Raw genomic sequence first — 18,311 nt, 5'->3', positions numbered from 1 at the left:
TATATATATTTCTCAAGAGACGTACAAGTGGACAATAAGTAAATGAAAAGAAAATGCTTAGTATCTTTGGCTATTAGGGAAATACAAATGAAAACAACACTTAGATTTTATTTTATTCCAGTAAGAATAGTTTTTCAAGAATAAGAAAGGTAGGCAAGGACTTGGCAAAAAAGAAACCTTCTACATTGTGCTTGGGAATGTGAACGGTAGTACCACTATGAAAATTAGTATAGAGTTTCATCTAAAAGCTATAAATACAAATTCAGATATAAAATTTTGCTTTCACCTAGTTAACTTGTGGAAAGATTTAAAGTGATGATAATATGTCATAGTGGATGAATTTGTAGTAACTGAATTATGAAAACGGAAGCTCTTCAGCTGGGTATGTCTGAGTCAGTTTTTGGAAAATAAATGGATCGTGAGCCCATGATACTAACTGCCGTGAATCAGACACAGAAAGTTAAAGATCAGATGATTTCTCTCACATGAGAAAACTGAACGATGACTAATGTAAAGACAAAATAAAGTAGAACTGGTAGAAAATAGAAACATAACTCTTACAAATTATAATACTACTAAATCAATATCTTCCTCTTTAAAATATGACCAGATCTAAAGAATGATATATTCATTATTTATATTTTATGAATAAACCTTTTCTTGTCTTTTCTTTGTTCTACTTTGAGATAATCATACTCTTAATAGTTACTAATGACTGAGTTAATTATCTTAACTAAGATAATTATTAAAGATTTGATAAAGGGGGAGACGGGAAGGAAAGAAGATAAAAAATAATCAAGAGTACCTAGGTAGATAGATAGATAGATAGATAGATAGATAGATAGATAGATTCTTCAAAATGATTGTAATTGTTATTTCTTACACACATATACTAAAAGGTTTTTTTGTTGTTGTTTTTTTAAAAAACCATAGCATGGTTAGTCTTGGGTGAGGAGAGAAGTTGGCTTCGGTTTTCTGTTTTGCTCATTATTTTGTTTTTGTTCTACCTTGGACTTCGGAGACTTTTTGTTTTTGTTTTTGTCTTTTGACACAGGGTCCTGCTATGCTTCACACTGGCCTATATAAGTTGGCCTTGAACTTGGGGTAATCCTCCTTCCTCATTCTCTCAAGTGCTAGGACTACAGCTGTGTGCCATCATGCCTGGCCCTGGACACTAGAGATTTTTTTGAGCCTATATCTCTTATTTTATATTCATAATAACTAAGATAATCATAGCACAATTAAACCAAAATATAATCTTATAAACCCATTTTGCAGGAAACCTTCAATATTCTTCACATCAAATGCACAATTACAACTTTAACTTTCATAGTATTTTAACATATTTTTAATACTTCTTTAGCCCTTATAAATCATCACTAGTTGTAGTAACTGAGAATTCAAATTTTTTAGTCTATGATAAAAATAGAAAGAAATGCTATTCCAAACATTGAAATCTAGATGAAATAAAATTTGATCCTAAATTCTTCATCATTGTATCCTGCACATCTTCAATAATTACAATAATGCACTAAAGAGAAACATGACTGGGGCCGGGGAGATGGCTCAGTGGAATAAGTGCTTCCCTGGGAAGTACAAGGGCCTGAGTTCAAACCCAGGTTCTGCCAAAAAAAAAAAAAGATAACATAATAGAAACTCAATACTATGATTCTTCTTGTCACATCAGAAAGGAAACAAAATAAGTTGACATTTTCACCAATGAGCTTGCTTTCAGTTATTATTTGTTTTACTGCTTTCCTCAGTCATCAATAATGACCATGTAATGGTCATTCTTCCACTTTCAGGCCATTATATGGGGGCTGTGGTGCACATCAAAACAAAGTCACTGTAAGCCAAGCACAATAGCTACAGTTTTGTATTACAATTTTCTTTCTGTAAATGAATTATAATACTACTAAATCAATATCTTCCTCTTTAAAATATGACCAGATCTAAAGAATGATATATTCATTATTTATATTTTATGAATAAACCTTTTCTTGTCTTTTCTTTGTTCCACTTTGAGATAATCATACTCTTAATAGTTACTAATGACTGAGTTAATTATCTTAACTAACACATTAAATTATTTAGACTATAAAATACATTTGTCACCAAAAAATCTTTTTATTTCTTTGTTGAATAAATTTCTCAGTTTTATTGTGAAAACCTAATGCATCCAAAATTTTATGATGTATTCATTTTTAAGATAAAACATCTAGTGTGAAAAATTGAAGTAGCAAACATAAAGGAGAGTGATTGGAATCTGCTTAGGAGACTTGGGTTTCACGCTGCTGATTGCCTGCCTGGGGGCAAGAACATAACCGATCATATTGCTAACATACATGAAGCTAATCATCTGTTTGGGTATTTATAATTTTTAATAAAAAGATAAATGATCTTAGCTATAACAAAAATGTTGTTGTATGCTATTTTGCCACAAGTGCTAGAGTAGTTACTTCAACATTCGCAAAAGTATTTAAGCATGATTTTTATGACAATTTATTTTTAAATGCGGACAATTATGTAGGGGAGTTTATTTTAGATTAGAAATCACATTTTAGATGTCTTACATAGTTATATAAAACACAGAAATCAATATACTAGGATTCTGAAATTAAAATTCGGTTTTGTCCTCAATGGGGTCTCAGGAGAGACACAATCAGCTTGGTGGGGAGCAGACTTCTCTATTTTACTATCCAAGTTCTCCTGCTCCTCTTGGGCATTCTTTGTCATCGTGTGTAGAAAGCTTGGCTGTGCAGGGCTAACCAGAGCTGGGGGAGCTGGAAGTGGGGCATACTGGGAGGGGACTGATTGTGGAAGTGAGGAATCTCTGGCAGCATGTGCTCCTAAGTCCTTTTCTCTCTGGTTCTTTCTCAAATAAAGACCTGGAAATCACCTCCAGTTGCTAGACCTTTGCTTAGATTAACTGCAAAGGCAAGACTTTATAGTTTGAACAGTTTAATACTTAAGTGACAATAGAATTCTATATCGATGTTTTATTGGAAAGAAATGGTTGTCATATGACAATCAGACTGCTGAAAGTTAGAAAATGATGGCTTTAATAATTTACTCCTGGGTGACCAGCAAGATAGCTTAGTGGTCTAAAGAGTCCACCTAGGCAAGCTTAGGCAGGCACAGGAGACTGAGGTTTGATCCCCAACACCACATGCCATACCAGCCCCGCCCTCAGGGCAGGCTGAGCCAACCCCCTAAAAAAAGTTCACTCCTGATGCAATATCAGCACCTGCAAATCCAGTCATTTTGAGCCCAACCAAGAACTATGAAGGTGAATAAGCTTTTGCTCCTGCAAAACTAGAGCAACACTATATTTGTGTCCCTTCTTGGAATTCTCTAGAAGATCAGCTAAATATAAATGGAGACATACCAACATAAAATGTAAATGTACGAAGTCCTTACATGGTTTCTTTATTCATTGGTCATTTAACTGGACAAACCTTCCACCTTTTTCAGACCCTAATTCTTTTAATTCTTTTCCCTGTATAATGAAGAGACTAATTCCTTCCCTGCCAACCACAGCCTTTTACGGAGATTGAAAGCACTAGTATGCATCAGTGTGCTTTCAAAGTTCAAAATATCTGCAAGTGTTAAATAATTAAAAGTGTTTTTATTTGGCTTTAGAACTTTAAAAGCTCTTATTTGGAAAATATGAGCCTTCATGAAGCAGGCACAGTGACATCAGAAGTGTCACGTGACAACCTGAGCCAAAGACTAGACACCAAAGCACAACAATTGACAGTCATAATGAAGACTGAATCATCAACAGAAAGATGAATTACATTTAGAACACGGTTTAAAAAGGCAACAGATGTGCGGCATCTGGAGCTATGAATTAGATCTAAAATGCTCCACACCCCAAGCTCCCGTATTTAGAGATTTAGGAAGTGACTTAATCCTGAAGGTCTAACTTCTCCTGTGGATTAATACATTGAAGGATTTATAATTTGATGGCATTTTTAGGAAGTGGTAGAAACAGGAGGTGGGGTCTAACTGAATGGAATAAATGGCAGAGGGTTGAGCTTTCCAACTATAGTTGGGCTCCAATGCCTTCCTCCCTTCCTCTTCTTGGACACCATGAAGGGAGATGCTTTCTTCCACCATACCCTTTGGCCATGATACTTCCATCTGACCACAAGCATAAAAGCAATGGAACCAGCTGACCACAGATGAAAAGCCTCCCAAACAGTCAGTTTCTTCTTGGAAAAGCTATTCTCATCTATTCTGTCATAGCAAGTAAAAACTGATGCACACATTGAGTGTGAATTTTAATGTTTTGATTTGCCCATTTATACCATAAAGAGATAAATTAGGCTGATAGAGAAATGTGCTCTTCTGGTCATTTCTCTTTCCAAATATCTTGCAAACAGACTTTGGTTACTTTTAGTCTCTGTTCTCCTTTGGGGTATGATCAGAGTATAGGTACCGGGTACAAATTATGCTCTCAAATTCTTGAACTGATCACAACTCTTCACCTCAATATTTTCCTCAGAATTGCTTCGTATTCTGCACATCAAATTGTTCCCTTTTCCTTTCCCCATCGTTCTTAATTGTGCTCATCCTCTCTCTTTTTGGCATACCCTCAGCACAGTTGCTCCACTTAGTATGCAGTGAGCCAAAGTTACCTGTGAAAAGTAAGTGCTGATGTTCACAAGAATGAACCATGTGGTGGCTTGAAGACAGTTTCCAGATTACACTCATCCTGTCAATAAACCGAGTCCAGTTGCTCCATTTCAGAACTGACTAAGCTTAGTGCAAAAGTCGTGATGGTTTGAAAGATTATTTTCAATCTAATCAGTTAGTCTGATACTGCTTCCAGAATTTTGATCCTCAATTCTTTGAGCTCTAATTGCTCAGTGAAAGAAAAGAGGGCTATGTGTGAGCTTTATATATAGGAAAGTAATTTGAGAATACGGTGGGCAAATCTTTCACAAAGGTCAGCAAGTATATCTTCTTTCCCTTTGAAAGGAATCATTATTGTTTAGTATAGTCCGTAGTAAGAAAGACTGCCTATTTCTCTATAAGAACCACTGTATTATTATTCAATACTGATGATTATATAAATATCTTTGAGAAAATAACCCACACAAAAGGCAGTCCATGTCTTTATTCACGAGACAACCAGAAACACAGGAAATCTGTGGAGATCATTTTCCACCATCCGCATATTATCAGTGACCTGGGACTGGGTTGTATCTACATAAGCCTCCTGGGCAGCCTCGCTCCTGGGCATCCCAGCAGAATCCAGCATCAACTGCCAGAGGCAAAAGTGCATCTTCAGATAAGCCCACTTCCCAGGCTTTGAGCCACTCCAGGAAACAGGTAGAAAAGCATTTCTCAACAATCCATGCTTGATTTAAAGATTTATGAACAAAATAAATATTGTTGCTTAGACCATTCAGTTTGGGGAGCAGTTTATTATGCAGAAATAGATAAACAGAATAGTACCTCAGTGCAGTTCTGTAAAGCAAATTTTTTGCTGGATTTATCAAAGTCATGGGAATAAAATCCATACTGCAAAGGTTTTATTTTATTTTTATTTTTTTAGCTAAAAAAAAAATTCTTCTCAACTTTTTGGGCCTGCCAGTTAGCTCAGTTGTTTAAGTACCTGCTAATGAAAATGCAGTCAGGCCCAGGATACCACAGTTCAATCCCCAGCTCCATCTGCCTTACCAGATCCACCCTTAAGGCAGCCTGAGCCAGATAAAAAACAAAAAAAAATTCTTCTCAATTTTTTTTTTTTGTATTTTAAGGAAGGGTCTACAGGGTATTTAGGGTGTTCATGTCACTACTAGATCAGACTCATAGTGGTTCGCCTGTTTACAGCCTCCCAAGAGCTGAGAGTACAGGCATTTGCCACCATGCCCAGTCTTAAATTGGCCTCAGTGTGCACCAGAGATGGGGCCCGCACAACAGGCCTGGGGATCAAAACTCTGGCCCCTGCATCTGCTTGCAGGCACTTTAATCCACTGAGCTATTTGGCCTGCCCTGGATATGATGTCTTGACTCTGTCCAATTAATCTCTGGCACTTGTCAATCTCCAAGTCTTGCTATCCTTGTTAATATTTTAAGGACTTTCTCAAACCATGGTTTAGAGTACTCAGTGTCTGGTACTACCAACAGATATCTTCCACATTTGGTAGAATGTGACCTAAACCAGAAATTTTGAAAATATGTTATAAAATTTTGGCTGAATCTATGGATGTTGTAGATTTAGTTGGCAATGTTATACAGAAACATACTGAAGCTTATTAGACACAATTGTATTGAATGTTTTATGTGTAATACAGACTGTTTTTGTGCTATAACTGAGAGTTGAGTCACTGTTACAGAAAACACATAGTCCACAAATTCCATATTTTATAATTTATATGTTGAACATATTATACTTAAAGTTCATGTTTTATAAGTCAATATGTAGATCATTTCTGGGAATATTTCTGTTTTCCTCTTGGCTTTTGTTTGCCTTGTTTGACTCATGAGAGGGCTTTTTTTGTTTTGTTTTTTTTTTACATGCCAGATAACAATGGTTGAAAAAGTACAGAGGTATTCTGAAACTCTGACAGTAATTATCTCCATTAACAGAGGCATATAGTTGGGTTGATAATTAAAATAAGAAAGGTTCCCTTAATCCAGACTGCAACTGAAAACATTGTTTTAATTTTTCATTAGATTTGATCATTTCCAGTTACCCCTGTTTTTACAGCATAATTCCCCCAATGTTCTCGGTAAATGTCTGGGTGTTTCTCAACATTTCCACCTTTTTGTGTCCTGGGCTCATTTTTGTCTTCCCAGACCTCTAAAATCTCAGCACTGGTCAGCTTCTCATTCTCTCAGCAGCTACTTCTGCTTAGCTTTGCAGCTTACCTAGTTTATTTACACACTGTCACGGAGAACACAGCACACCATGTTGAGTGTATCCAGTCAGCGCTCCTTCTGTGCAGGACCCTTGCCCCATCCAGTCCTAGCTCAGTGGCTTTCTGGTGCCTTCCAAAGTGATTTTGTTCTTGTTGACTTCAGTGACTACAAAAGCTGCTCACAACACTATTTACATACTCTTGGAAGGGAAGCATGATCTATAAGGAGACACTTTATCGTCCTCTATAGGAACTTTTACTATGTCTTAAAGCCTCTTTCACCCATTGTGCATTTCAGTGGCTTTAGAACCTTAGATTTCTGTGTCTGGCCACCTGCATGCCAGGATAAGATCTTCCCTCCATGACCCTGATTTCTGTTGGTTGCCTGTGGGGTCCATCTGCTGTGGAAGGAAGCCACACCACAGAGTTTGTTGATCTTCTTGAGCTTAGAAGTGATCCCGGGTGCACAACATTGGTTTGTTTTGGCTACCTGACACACTGCCTGCCTGTACCTTGCCAGATGAGGGGTTTTACCAAAGGTTCTTCTGAGAGCGCTTCACTCATTTTTCCAGCACTTTTTCACATTCCAAAGACTTGTGACTTGGTTAAATACATCTGTTTTTATACTGAACTGCATATCCTGTTATTAACAAATTCCTCAAACCTCATGATATTTATATACCATTTTTCTTACTCCCATTGTTAGTTCAGCTTCCCTTCAGATATGTGTATTGCTTTCTCTTTGACAGCTAGGCATCTCCTCAAATGCCATTTTCTAAGCAAACTCTTTAGTAACTTCCTTAGAAATAGCAGGCCACCTCCCCACAGACAACCCATCTCCTACTCTGTTTATTATGTTTATCATCTATGGAAAACTATATGTACAGCTTTATTTTGGGCTGCATGTCTCATGTCCTTAGTACCTAGGCTTGTCCAGCATTTAGTAGGTATTTGCTAAACTTTTGTTAAATGAAAAAAAGAAATATTTTTTTTAAAAATGAATTACCTACATCTCAATCTGGTGGTGGGAAAACCTCAGTGAGAAAAATGTAATTGCACTCAGGGATTTTATTTCATTTACTGCTGTTCAGTGTCTTAAAAAGCAGCTGTATATGTATAGCCCATTTTATGATTGCTTTAGATGGCAGAGTAAAATAGTTCCCTCTTGCTTTCCTTCTGGCCAGAAGTTCATGTTTCATCTTTATTTGCTGGTGTTCTGTGTCATTTCAAAGAGAAAAAAAATCCATGAAGTTTGAGAATTCTTCCATTGAATTCTCCTTTCCTAGGACTGTGTGCCCACTTACCAGAGTCTCCACACATATTTATTTGAGTGATTAATAAAATAAATATTTCTTTTATGTTACTTTTATGTTCTGAAAATCATAGTTTAATATTCAATGTATTTCTAATTATGTCTCAAATATGACTTTATTTTTAATTCTCTAGAAAGATTATTTTTCTCCCATCAGGATCTGTCACAGTGACTTGTGTTTATCTGCATTCTTTGTAGTTTATTTTGTATAATGCACAGTAATCTGAGCACTGGGAAGCCCATAGCACAAGATAAATAGATGTTTTGAATATATTAATATTATGTGGCAGCAATGACTTTAATCCTATAACCCTCTTTCCTTTCGGCTAGGTGACTAGAAAGACAACTTTATTCCTGTAATACTGGCAACATCTTACAGCCTTCACTCTATAAAATTTGCATGGAGAGACACATTGAAAACATGATACATGTACAGTAGGAAAGAGAAAAATCTATTTGTTCTAAAAATAGTATTCAACTTCTTATAATTTCTAGCTAATATAGGTGAACATGAAATATAGAATGTTAAAAACAATAGACTATATCCAAAACTTCATACGAGTTCCTTCTAATCTCTGGATTTGGAAACGTCATTAGCATTTCTTAGCATGTCAGTGGAAGTCCACTCAGACAGTGTTATTATTTTCCTTTCCTGAAGCTGTTCTAGATAAATCAAGTGGCTTGCTGACTGTCAAAGGTTGAATATTATTGCTGGAAGCAATATGAGGAAGAAATCTAAACATCATGAAACTTTAACGCAAACTAAATTTGCTGTTATATTTTCTACCTAAATAACGATTTTGAAAAAAAAAATCTTAATAACTCATTAACTCAACACTTATATACACATAAAAAATATTTGACTAAGGACTTTTCTTGACCTAAGGGGATGCAAGCTGGCAAGCTGAGTAGATGACTTAGGATAGGAACTCCCTGGGTAGAGCTCTGAGCATACGTGCGGGGGCTGGCAAACACAAAGCTTACAAAATTTTGTAACTCATGCCTGGAACCTCTTGAAATGCTCAGTTAGTCTGTATTTTTAGCGAACATATTGTTCATTAGTGTTTCTTCAGATATAATCTTAGTTTTTGTTCCTTTTTGAATGCTGAGTTCTGTATTTCATCACAGCAACTATGGAAGAAGCAACCTTCATCATCTCCTGCACGTTATCACACCTCAGTGCCAGCTCAGTGACAGAAAGGTTGTGACGATCACATGGGGAGGGTGATGGTGAACTGCAGGCTAAGACTGCCACTGATGCAAGGCAAGCACATGGGGGTGATTGTGCAAAGTCCGCCCAGACGGAAGAACACCTGTGACTCTGAGGACCACTGCAGGGAAACTCACTGTCACTGAATTATGTGTCCAGTTTTAGCAGTTGTTTAATATTCATAAGTAATATGAAGCAATTGTCAAAAGTAGATGGTGATAGACTCTTAGATGATTGATGATTAATGTATTAACTAATTTACACCTTCTAGTTATTATTGAAAAATAATAAGATGTTGACTTTGTTTGTAGATATTAAGGCCTTACAAATTGTCTGAGGTATGTTATGCAACAGGAGAATGAAAAAGCAGGCCTTGCCCCAGGTTGAAAAATTTACTAGGCACATTCTTTCACTTATGTATATTGTCTCGTTTAATCTTCACTGCACTTCTGTGAGATATTCAGAAGAGCTGGACTATTTGTTAAAGAGAATGTTGCATTCCACATATTTTATTGCCCAACATGAGAATAAAATTGATACCTAAATCAGGTCCAAGTCCAGAGCATTTAACTCTTTCTGGAATATTCTATGACTGCTATCTAGAATAAAAGATGTTGGGCCAGGGAGATAGCTCAGTAGAATAAGTGCTTGCCTGGCAAGTGAAAGGCCCTGAGTTCAATCCCCGATCCCGGAAAAAAAAAAAAAAGATGTTAATAAACACTGGCTTAATTTAACTTCCTGCTGTTTTTACTAAATTATCCCTCTCCTTTCCTTGAATGCCATTGCTATGTTGGCAATGGCCATGGCTCCAAAGATCTGTTGTCCTATTTTCCTGTTTTCTTTGTAACTCTTCTCTTCAGACTTATTCTTTCTAACAAATCAATGAATAATTTATGGAGTCTTACTGTTCATTCTGCCCTCATTCCTGCCATCATCCTGGGTATATTTAGTGTCCACAACTTAGATGGCCTCACCTTCACCTCATGTCACTGGCTTTCAACTTTAGAAATTTTCAATCTTTCGCTGGCATGTATTGGATAGTTACATCTCAGAAATCTGAAACTCTAATATTTCTCAAGGGAGAGCAGAGTCAGATAAGAGCAGAGATGCTGGAAAGGAGCAATGTCAAGCCAGGGAGAAGATAATGGCAGGGGAAGACATGACGTCAGGATGGATACTCTGGGGGAGGCAGAATAATTAATGTTTGTACAGCCCATGTTACCAATCTTGAACTTTATTTTTTATAGAATAGAAAAGTATTCAAATGTTTTAAATAGTAAAGTGACAAGGTAAGATATTCACTAGAAAACTCATAACACTTTCTGCAATACAATTTGGAGAAGGACAAGAATAAACTCAGAAAGTCAATTAGAGGTTTACTGAAAAGATGATAATAGACTGGGTTGGGATTCTGACAATAGGTGTGGAAGATTTTTAGGTGCTTATATCACCAGGACATGAACCATAAATATAAGATTCAAGGGAAAAGAAGCACTTGATAAAAGCAAAATAGGTGTTAGATCTGGGAAACTGTAGTTAGTTGTAGAAACACTTACTGAGATGGGAAACACTGAAAGAGAAGTAGGCTGGGGGTGCATTCTGGAAAAATTCAGAAGTTCAAAGTTGGTATGGTGATTTGTGTCACATGGAAGAATTTGTACCCTGACTAAAGTAACCCATACCAGACTGTAATTAAGAAGAGAAGATGGAGAGTAAAAGGATTCTGGGGAATATAGAATCATGAAATACAAGAGGTGGGACATATTCTTAGTAAATACATGTGGTCCCCCAAGCTCCTAACTGTACAGTTAGGAGCCATTAGTGCTCAAGTCATAGATGATTTTAGTGTGGGTTATTTCAAATTGGTAGCAGCAGTCAGCATTAAGCATGCTGACAAATTAGGGTAACAGAGAAAATGGAGACAGTAATTGCAAATCTTTCTTTTAAGAAGTCAATAATCCAATACATGATTTGGAGACAAAAAGAAGGAGATACAGATGATGGACCACTCTGCCACCTCCCATCTTATCATTTATTTATATTTACATCCAGATGAATTATAAAGCAAGACTATTTGCCTTTACATTTCAGATAAATAATATTTCCAAGAATGATGATACTTTCCAAAGACATCTTAATGGTGGATGAAAACACAGGTTTTAGTTCATGTGGAGTTTGTAAAGTAATTAAAGTAAGATTACAAAATAAATACTAGATAGAGTGCCCAACAAATGGATGGCTGCGAAGGCCAGCACTGCCCAGATGACATGCATCATGATCTCCTGCAGCTTCTTTACAACCAGAGCCTCGCACCCCTCAGCGTAGAGGTCGGAGGCTTGGCTAGGCTGCCGTTACAGTTGCTTGCAGTCTCTCTGCGGCAGCTAAGAGGGACACTTGGTTTTTGGTTTCTTTGAACCAATTTGTGTTTTCCCAGTCTGAATAGTTATGAATTCTACAACAGCGCAGCTGCCTCTGCACATAATCAATAGCCCGGCTGGCAGCGTTAGGGTTGGCTCCATTTTAAGTCTTATACACTTTCTGAATGCTTCGGTCAAACTCATTTTCCACCTTTGCTTCGTAAACGTATCCCAGAACCACTACGACTGTGACAAAAGCCAAGAGCAGGATGATGACAAACGTGATGGGTCCTCCGCAGCTTTCCCGGATGGTGGTGCAGCAGCCAATGAGCCCAATGATGAAAAGCAGGGCTCCCGCAGCGATGATCACCACAGCAGGGATGAGCGTGTAGAAATCCTAAAGAAGTGGTCATAGTCATCATAGGTGATGAGGACGTAAGCGCCTACGTGGCACAAAATGCCAGGTGTTCCCCCAGAAGATGAGGTTGAGGAAGACCAGCGCGGTCTTTGAGGAGGTGATGCCGCATTGGCCCATAGCGCCAGCGGCCACAGACCCCCACCTGCCAGCCGGGCGGCGCTGCCCGAGCACGGCGGCCTACGCACATTATTTGATTTCCTATTAAACAGGCTATGTAGGCAATGTGAAGACTTGTAAATGTGTCTAGTTGTTACCATGGAAACAATCTTTAAAGTTGCTCTGAAGAATGATGTGACACTGATGAACTAGTTCAAGCACTTTATGTTAAAAGTAGTCGAAATGGAAGGAGTCAGCCAAGAGAAGCTGCACGTTGCGAGGCTGGGTTAGGTTGGTACTCACTCAAGGCTACCACCGCATCCTCTCTCCTTGGACACTTGCTCTATGTAAGAAGGCCAGGAGGTGATTTATGGCATGTTGGCTCTGCAGTCATTGCCAAAAGGTTAATAGCTGTGAACCTCACAGCTAGGCGATGTCATTATGCACTGCTCTGCAGCTGTGAGTGCTTAGCACAAAAGGATTCGGTGGAGATAATCGGGCATTTTACATCCTGACGTGAACTTCATAATCATTAAAAACAAGTGCTTGGGAAATTAATGGATTCTGGGTCTTTATTAACTTGCAGTGAAATATAATGTTGCTTTCATTAAAATATATTGCTAAAATATGGTGAGAAAAATGTAACCTGAATGGCAGAGAGCTGAGAGAACCTATGGCTGCTTAATTTGATCACCATGGCAACTATGATTTAAAAAAAAACACATACCACCAGTGTTTCTTGGTTTAGTGAAAATGCTAAATGATAAATCCATTTGCTAACTAATTTCAAATTCATACTTTTTAACGCAAGGTATTATTTTTAACCTTCCCTCTCAACTGAAATTTTAGGCTCTTGCTTAGAAAGAGAATTGTGAAATTACTACAGAATAATAGAAATTTTAAATATCCTAAAATATTCAAAAATACATTTTATAGCTGGATTTCCCCATATACCTCTTCATTCTTTTTAATGTGCAAAGACTATATCATTGTGTAGCTATGAAAATTCCAGTATTTGTTTCTGTGAATCAGAGTAAATGTATTTGGCAAATCACTTAAAGAGAAGTTAATTCTTTAGCTTCAAGGGGCTCTTGAGCTACATTTCTTAAAACCTCTCTGGGTACAACAAAATAATGTCTATTTTTATAGCTCATTTCTTATTCCTATGTTATAACTTACATCAAGCTCTTTGACAAAAAAAATCCATACACATTAATGTTCATGAATAGACATAGACAAATAATACATTCATGATGAGGTATTTGGCCCCAGCAAAATACAATAGGTTTAATTGCTTCCAGATGAAAACTACTTAAATTTGAGTTCAGCTCATTCCTTACCTTATATTTATTTAGGCTCTACTCCTTTTGCATAATACAGGAATAATGCAAAGTTGAAGCACATGGATACATCTACGTAAATTTATTCTCACACATACTTCCCTTGGTCTTATTTGTGCTGCAAGAACAAAATACCGCAGACTGAGTAATTCATAAGACAAAATAGAAGTTTATTGGCTCACTCTTCTGAGGTCGAGATGCTAGAAGTTTCTGTCCCTGCTTCTGAGATAATACCTATGTGCCAGGAACACTGGATCCTCACATGTGCAGAGGCGAAAGGGCCAAGAGATAAAGGGAAAAACATGCTTCTTGTTTATAATAGAAATTAAGCCCAGGGCCCACTGAGCTATACCCTGACCCAACCCTATCTTCTCCTTGCTAAATTTTACTTTGAGACAAGGTTTCATTTGCTAGAGCACTGAGTTGCTCAGGCTGGTCTCAAACTTACTATGCTCCTGACTCAGCCTCCCAGTGTCCTTGAATTACGGCCCTGTGCCACCACATCAGGCTATACTTTCTCTTTTCTATTGACCTTATTTGTATCCATGAGAACAGAGTTGTCGTAACCTAATTATTTCTCAAATGTCTTATCTGCTAACACCTTAACAACAGCAAACAGATCTTAATGAGTTTTGGAAAGGACAAATTCATAACATAGCACCTTCCCTACACCATTAAAGATGATTTTTTTCCATTTCTCTTGTGTTTTAAAAATGCATGCTTAATTATAAGGATTGGCAATTACATATATGCTTTCTAGTTGATTAATTTTAATAGTGAGAAAAATAAAAGGGTTTGGGATTTCTTTCTTCTTTTCTTTTTGACATTGTTCTGCTCCATATTATGGAATTTCCCAAAGAGATGTCAATAACACAGTGAGTGATTTATTTATTCATTTATGTATTTATATGAGTACAGTGATTTATGACCTCACTTGTATAAATGAAAAGCCACCATTTCTTTTCCTTTTGTCCTTATTTTATTTGTTTACTTATTTTTGCAGAACCAGGAATTGAACTCAGGCCCTTATGTTTGCCAGGCAAGTGCTTATTCTACTGAGCCATCTCCCCAGCCCCTTGTCCTTCTTTTAATGTATAGTCTTGGAATAAGAATTTCATTTTGCAGGGGCCGGGGATATAGCTCAGAGGCATAAGAACCTGCCTGGTAAGTGCAAGGTCTTGAGTTCAATCCCTGGTACTTCAAAAAAAAAGAAGAAAGAATTTCATTTTGAAAATCTTTGTCCAGTCCACAGGGTCTTTGTGTTTCTAGTGTATTATTTTTATTAACTTGTTTAACATTAAGGCAAAATGTATATACAATGAAATGGGTACAATTGATTGAGTCCTGATAAACATACCTCGTGAAGCACCATTCCATCAAGACAGATGCCATTTTCATCACCTAAGGTAATCCTGCTTCCTTGACAATGACGTTTTTGTGATGCTGTCTTTTCTTCTTTTGCCTTCCTCCATGTTGACTTAACTCTCATTAAAATTACTTGCACAGCATTTCAAATACCAAAGTGCAATCCTGCCCACTCAGGAAAGGTATCTGTGGTCACTTTGTCTGCCATATTGTCTCTTCCCTGAGCTGGGTAGCTTCTCATTTAGTCCATGTCAAGTTGATATTTTTAAATACAGACTTCATGGGGCCAACAAGATAGCTCAGCAGAGTAAAACACCCGCTTAGGCAGAAACCAGGACAGCGTTTTGATACCAGGCACCACATGCCATGACAGCCCTGCCCCCAGGGCGGGCTGAGCTGGCCAGAGTTCAGACATAATGGTATACACCTGCAATCCCAGCACTGGGGAGGCTGAAAGCAGAAGGATCACCACAAGTCTGAGCTGCATAGTGTGGCCCTGCAACAACCAAATACTATATAATATGTAAATCAACTAGATTTGCCAACCAAAAGACAGAATCATGTTGGGTTCTCAGAATACTGTGTATAGATTTTATACAAAACTATATTTGAGCTTCAGATTTATCACTTAATATCTAATAATAATAGTTTTCAAATAAATTGTTGAGAATATTGGAAAAACAATATATAGGATTGACTACATATTGATTACAGTACTTTTATTTTATTTTTCTTACTCATGACATCTTTTAATCTATTCTTAATAAAAAGCATAGCTTAAATTTTTATCCAAATGAAGAACTCAGTAAAAGTAAGTAGGATAAAGTCTGACATTAGTGCTTAAACCAGATAGTGCCTGTGTTTTTGCACCACTGTACTTGGTGGATTAGTATCTTATGTTAAACTTGGGAGACAATAGCTCTAATTCTAGGAATTAATCATCATTGAAGAATGAGGGGGGAAGCAGTGAAAAAAATGGGGTCCATTTGCCCTTCCCCTATTTGCTTGCCTGTTCTTTCTTTCTTTATTTGTTTATGCATTTATTTTTGGAAAAAAATTGCTAGCCCACATAATAATTGCAGTCACAGTACAAATGTATTTCCTCCCCTCTGAAACATCTGAAAGGTGCTAATGTGATATTTGATCACTTTGAATACATTAGTATGTATTTTGTACAAACAAGGAAATTTTCTAAATAGCTGAACATGTATGTGTGTATAAAAGTAAATCCATGAATTTATACAAATATGCCTACATTTGTAATCTATCCACATATGTTGAAAGCCACATATTCACAAAGATACCTCCAATTCCAAACCTGTACCACAGGACAGACTAGAATTTGTCCTTCTCTATGACTGCAGACTTCATCTTAACAAACAGAAAGTGGCTCCAATCACATTCAGCATAACTGTTTATGTCATGAGAACCTTGAACCATATTCACCTCACATTATATAAACACTTTTCTCCTCTGGCTCAAGCCCTGAACCCTACATTGGACCACTCTTACTATGATGGATTCGCAACTGGTAGTGAACTTGTAACACCCAGCTGAACTCAATCAGAGTGGTGCTGGATGTGGAGGCCCATTTGAGGATTGTTGGCAAGAATATTAAAAGGAGAACTGGCCGGCGGGCCCAACTCCGGGTCCCAGCCCAGGCGCAGCAAGGGTGAGACCCTCTCTCACCCCCTTGGGATGCCCGCCACCACTCCGCAGCACCTCCCCCACCCAACAACCCCCCCAGTAGGAATTTTGCCACATTCCGGGAACAACTAGTTCTAGCCCAGACCCAGTGAGTGTGTGGGAGAGCTGCCTCTCCACCCTACTCCACCATGTCCCCTCCAGGCTCAGCTCAGGCCTGGCATACAGGCCTGGGATGTAACACTGCAGCTGCAATCCCTACAGAGAGGGTAGAGGATAGAACCACACAGCTAGACCAGGAGCAGAACATCCTGCCAGAGGGCACAGCAGGATCACCCTCAAGGGCAGCAGCAGGAAGGACCTGAGCACAGCAGCCAGACCCAAGCCAGGCACAGCTGGACAAATCCAGACTTTGTAGATCTGCACCTGAACTTCAGTACGTACTAAGGTTATAACTACAACGAAGATCTACAACAAAGGTCAGAAGACAGTGTTACTCAAAATGATGAGAAGGAATAAAATGCAACCTCAAAACCCAACACCACCGGTGAAAAGTGCAGAGGACACTAACAGAGAAAAAATTGGGAATCACACAGCTGAAAGTAATGAATCAACGGCTTCTGAAATAAAGAAACAACTGCAGAAAGGTATAGAGGACCTCAGATTGGAAATAAAAAAGAAATCCCTGAATTAATAACACCTGCACTAAAGAATCAAATGCAGAAACATATGAAGGAAACCCAGTGACCACACAGAACAAGTGCGGAGGACACTAGCTTGGCTCAAATGCATGAATTAATAGCGTCGATAGTAAATACGCAACAGCAGAAAGATATAGAGGAAATCAGAGCACAACTCTTTTCTGAAATAAAAAAAAAGAATTCTCAGAACTCATAGCATCTGAAGTAAAGAAGCAACTACAGAAATGTAGGGAGGAAACCCAAGCTGAAAAAAACACTGCAGTAAAAGAATTTATAACTGCTTCTAAAGAAGACATTTATAAAAAAAAATAGAGGAGATTAGAAAAAAGACGGATTCCTTGAATGTGGAATTCAGGAAAGAAATAGATCGCATGAAGCAGAGTCAAAGAGACATAGAGGAAATGAAAACCTCAATCACAAGCTTGCAAAACCGTTTAAGTGAAAATGAAGACAGAGTTTCAGATCTTGAAGATGCTGGTGCAGCTAGTGAAAAGGTAAGAAAGGATCTCTTAAAAACAATGAAGATGCAGGAAAGAATAATCCATCACTTGCAAGATGATGCAAAGATGAACAATGTGAGACTAATAGGCATCAATGAGAAAGAAGGAGTCAATACAAGTGACAATAAAAAATATGGGCAGAAGTAATAGCAGAAAACTTCCAAAATATGAGGAAACAATCTGACATTCAGGTAACTGAAGCATACAGAACGGCAAGTAACCTCAATCCACTGAAAAACGCAGCGAGACATATAATAGTCAAGATCCCAGAAATTCAGCACAAGAATAATATACTGAAAGCCTCTAGAGAAAAGAAGCAGATCACATACAAAGGAAAACCCATCAGAATTACAGGTGACTTCTCTTCACAAACCATGAAGGCAAGAAGAGCATGGTGCAGAGTACTTCAAGTCCTCTATGAAAACAAATTCCAGCCCAGACTACTATACCCTGCAAAACTCTCTTTCAAGTTTGATGGAGAAGTGAAATACTT

The 18,311-nt window shown here is 37.8% G+C and overlaps 2 pseudogenes; both read right to left on the bottom strand.

Moving 5' to 3' along the window:
• Nucleotides 1-4,559, bottom strand: part of LOC101592908 — a 5,318-nt pseudogene extending 759 nt beyond the window's left edge.
• A 7,024-nt stretch (nt 4,560-11,583) lies between these two features.
• On the bottom strand, nt 11,584-12,289 carry LOC101592519 (annotated as a pseudogene).
• Between the last annotated feature and the right edge of the window lie 6,022 nt (nt 12,290-18,311).

This window comes from Octodon degus, unplaced genomic scaffold (assembly GCF_000260255.1).
Source record: "Octodon degus isolate 3935 unplaced genomic scaffold, OctDeg1.0 scaffold00241, whole genome shotgun sequence".
NCBI classification, from domain to species: domain Eukaryota; kingdom Metazoa; phylum Chordata; class Mammalia; order Rodentia; family Octodontidae; genus Octodon; species Octodon degus.
The sequence above is the reverse complement of the archived record's forward strand: the minus strand, read 5'-3'. Positions and strand labels throughout refer to the sequence as shown.